Source organism: Medicago truncatula, chromosome 1 (genome assembly GCF_003473485.1).
Source record: "Medicago truncatula cultivar Jemalong A17 chromosome 1, MtrunA17r5.0-ANR, whole genome shotgun sequence".
Classification (NCBI taxonomy): Eukaryota; Viridiplantae; Streptophyta; class Magnoliopsida; order Fabales; family Fabaceae; genus Medicago; species Medicago truncatula.
Window position 1 is genome coordinate 22,855,433 of NC_053042.1, and position 4,591 is coordinate 22,860,023.

The 4,591-nt window shown below is 35.9% G+C and overlaps 1 long non-coding RNA gene across 2 annotated transcripts; it reads left to right on the forward strand.

The window, feature by feature from the left end:
- Positions 1–1,698: 1,698 nt before the first annotated feature.
- Positions 1,699–4,151, forward strand: LOC120580935 (uncharacterized). 2 transcript variants are annotated; one of them, XR_005646727.1, is made up of 3 exons: positions 1,699–2,124; positions 2,250–2,411; positions 2,616–4,151. It is a non-coding gene; the product is annotated as an uncharacterized lncRNA (long non-coding RNA). The 2 variants fall into 2 exon arrangements; XR_005646726.1 differs by having other exon boundaries at positions 1,701–2,124; positions 2,599–4,151.
- The last annotated feature ends 440 nt before the right edge of the window (positions 4,152–4,591 follow it).

Sequence of the window (4,591 nt, forward strand, 5' to 3'; positions counted from 1 at the left end):
GCTCTTTTTCGTCGCCCGGGAAAACTTGCGCGAGAAATTGAATGCACCAAAACTGGCCCAAATTTCAAGAAACTGCTAATATTGACCCCGACTGAGAGTAGGTTAAAATTCCGACAGTATCAGATTTCATGAATATGTTATTTTTGGTCGAGGACCTAATGAAACTAATATTTTCATCCTCTGGAGAAATGTATGCTAAAAGTTCGACTGCCTAAAATTCAAGAAACTGTTAATATTGGCCCGGAAGATATTAGGTTAAAAATCCGACTGCATCAGATTTTGTGAAACTGCTTTTTTTGGCCCAGGATCTCATGAAACTGCTCTTTTTCGTCGCCTGGGAAAACTTGCGCGAAAAATTCGAATGCACCAAAACTGGCCCAAATTTCAAGAAACTGCTTATATTGACCCCGACTGAGAGTAGGTTAAAATTCCGATAGTATCAGATTTCATGAATATGATATTTTTGGTTGAGGACCTAATGAAACTAATATTTTCATCCTCTGGCGAAATGTATGCTAAAAGTTCGACTGCCCCAAAATTCAAGAAACTGCTAATATTGGCCCGGAAGATATTAGGTTAAAAATCCGACTGCATCAGATTTTGTGAAACTGCTTTTTTTGGCCCAGGATCTCATGAAACTGCTATTTTTCGTCGTCCGGGAAAACTTGGCTAAAAATTGAAATGCACCAAAACTGCCCCAAAATTAAAGAAACTGCTGAAATTGCCCCTGGAGATATTAGGTTAAAAATCCGACTGCATCAGATTTTGTGAAACTGCTTTTTTTGGCCCAGGATCTCATGAAACTGCTCTTTTTCGTTGCCCGGGAAAACTTGCGCGAGAAATTGAATGCCCCAAAACTGGCCCAAATTTCAAGAAACTGCTAATATTGACCCCGACTGAGAGTAGGTTAAAATTCCGACAGTATCAGATTTCATGAATATGTTATTTTTGGTCGAGGACCTAATGAAACTAATATTTTCATCCTCTGGCGAAATGTATGCTAAAAGTTCGACTGCCCCAAAATTAAAGAAACTGCTGAAATTGCCCCTGGAGATATTAGGTTAAAAATCCGACTGCATCAGATTTTGTGAAACTGCTTTTTTTGGCCCAGGATCTCATGAAACTGCTCTTTTTCGTCGCCCGGGAAAACTTGCGCGAGAAATTGAATGCACCAAAACTGGCCCAAATTTCAAGAAACTGCTAATATTGACCCCGACTGAGAGTAGGTTAAAATTCCGACAGTATCAGATTTCATGAATATGCTATTTTTGGTCGAGGACCTAATGAAACTAATATTTTCATCCTCGGGCGAAATGTATGCTAAAAGTTCGACTGCCCCAAAATTCAAGAAACTGCTAATATTGGCCCGGAAGATATTAGGTTAAAAATCCGACTGCATCAGATTTTGTGAAACTGCTTTTTTTGGCCCAGGATCTCATGAAACTGCTATTTTTCGTCGTCCGGGAAAACTTGGCTAAAAATTGAAATGCACCAAAACTGCCCCAAAATTAAAGAAACTGCTGAAATTGCCCCTGGAGATATCCTTTATTATAAAAGCCAGACTTGATGAGCTGGCAATTTGCCCTAATCAATCCTGATTTTCCCTCCTAAATCGTCATTAATTGCAAGGCTTATCTGCCAACCACCCACTTCCTCTTGGGCGCATTTATTGTGACCTTTCATGTACATCATTCAACCAATCAAATCCTTTGCTTTCCCACTTCTCCCTCACAACCCAATAAATGTACAATGACCAATTAACTTACTGCTAAAAACGTGCCCCTTTTATTGGTAACCGGGTGATGGAGCAGATCAAGGAATAAACTGTTGAGAACATCAGAAGTCCTCAAACAGAATGAACGGCGTAAGTTTTAATATAGTCACAACAATTTCTTTCTCCCTCATAGAACTTCTCTTCTCTTCATCATCTCCTCTCCCAGTTTTTTTTTTTTTTTTTTTTTTTATCTCTTTTCATCTTCATCTCCCTCATAGAACAATAGTTTACTCACACTCATAGCCACCACTTCCAGCCACCACATGAGGATGAACCGTAAGATTATTTTCCTCTCTCAAAATCAAAATCTGGAAATCATTTGCATCTCCATATGTTGGTTTCAACTCATGGTAACATATTGAATTTGCACCTGTTCCATTCGATGCCTGTTCCTCCTTTTTTTTAATCGTTCCATCAGCATGCTTCTTTTAAAATATTGCACTCATAACTTTTCTGTTTTTATCTTTGTTCACAGCTTCATTGGATCTAAATCCAATCACTGATTTTGATAAGTTCGTGAGGTTTTCCATATGTTTGCAATTCTGATGCAAATTTTTAAATTTTGGCTCACACATAAACTATCATCTAATAGTGGAATGTGACGTTGAAGCCCTATTTGTGTTGAATTGCTTGAAAGGTATATTTTTTGGGTCTCTTTCTATTATTTTCAATTCCTGTTTATACAAACTTTATTGTAATGGATTTCATTTATTCTTTTTGTTGGTTCGTGTATCTATCTCACATGGGTTTGCTATTTGTTTATAATGTATTTCATTTGAGTCACGCATTCACATATGTTGCACTATGGGAACATGTCATAACAGATCCTGCTTATATGTAGCTCTTAAGGCTTAAGTGGCGTACCTATCATGTCGAGTACAGTCGAGATGAGGTTTGTGCGATAAGAACTGCATCTTTTTGTGTTTTGTTTGACACAAGATGTGTTTTCTGTTGATTCTATAATATTCAGATTTTATGTCGAACATGTTATATGTGATGTTGTGCAAGGTTTGTAAAAGCAACAAGATTATCAATTGAAATGATAGGATTTTTGCTAGAGGATAATAGTTGTAAAACAAAATTGACAATTGTTATTTGAGTTAGTATCTTAATTCATATTCGAGTATAGAATTAGTTTTATCAACATTCAAATCAGTTTTAGAAAAAAAATATTGCAACTCATGCCTCTATATGTACCTTAATGACGTTTCTGTTTAAAAAATTAAACAAGTTTTGTTTGTATTCAACTTAAAAAATATGGGGTATTTGTTTTCTGAACTGCCATTTTTATATGGAGGAGTGCTAGCAACACTCTCTAGAACACTCCCTCTAATACTCACTCTCTTATTGGTTTAAATCTTTGTGGGTCTACACATTGGAAATAGAACGCACACAAAGTGGTGGGACATACATTTTTTTCATTCAATAGAAAAGTGAGTGTTAGAGAGAGTGTTCAAAAGTGAGTTTTGTTAGCATTCCTCTTTTATATTAACATAAATATATGCCCATTTTGTTCCATTTGTATGCATATAAGATCTATTTTTTGGCAGTTGTTACAATGATACGTGTAATTAATTTTATTATCAGACTAGCACATTTGTACTGCTCAATGCACTTAGCCAAAAAATACATAGAGCCACCATGAATGAGCATAAACCAACTGATGTAAACCTTAACTGATGGTTCCATAGCACATCAGAATTGCAACTACTAATTTGAATTCTTTGTTTGATTGTATTCTTTGCAACTACTATAGTTATTTGTGTTAACTATAGTTTATTCAAATCAGTTTGTTCTAACCATTTATATCGTTCAAAGTTTGTTCTAACTATTGAAGGAGTTGATTCCGATAACAAGGACAAAGTTGGTGTAGCCGATTCAGATGTAACACCGATTAGCAAGTCTTTGGATGACATTGATGTAGGTGGGTTGTGAAGCATTGAGCACAAAAGAACCAAAATTGGTGTCTGCTTCAAAGGTAGATGCAGTTGCTCCAGTTGTGACTTCGAACACTCCAAACTCCTTGGGAAAGAGAGCAGCTGAGAATGTGGTTTCAGTTGTTGATGTCGCTGAATTTGATGGATCCACACCAAAAGAGCCAAAACTGGTTCGGTGTGAAGATCGAAGCTGAGGAGTGAAGTCTTTTGCAAAATTTTCAACTACCAGTAGTGTTGCTGATGTCCAAGTCTGTTGTCCTTTCATTCTGTTTTGTTTTGGTTTTTAATTGTCGCGTTGAAATCTTCGGTTGCATTTTGTTGCCATACTTATTTCGTTTTTATGTTTGACATTCTGGAATGTTTTTTTGGTTTGCGTCAATGGCTTTTTTACTTTAACTGAAGACTTGAATTATCTAACGTGTTCTGAAAGTAGTATGATCTATAGGCACTTTGTTTCATGCGCTTAAATATTAATGCGTATTTATATTTGTTTTTTTCAAAAGCATTATATACGGTCTGCTAGACGCCTAGATGTAAACAATGGTCTGCATGTTTCAATCTTAGCACCTTCTGAAAACATTAGATAGAATAGTATATCAGATAACAATAAGTATTAGTTTCAATCTTAGCACCTTCTGGTAGATGACAACTGCATTTATATTACAAACAACTTACAAATTTACCACTTTTAGAATAGAAGCATTAACCTTCCCAAATGCACCGTAATAATAAGCAGTAGATAGAATAGTTAGCAACCTATATGCTTCGTGTAACCGACTTATATTATGTCAATTTTGGAACCTTAACCATTCATTTGGAATTACTCAGTTTAATGTGATTGTTATAGTGCAGAAAAATTGCACTATATAATGTGCCTAAA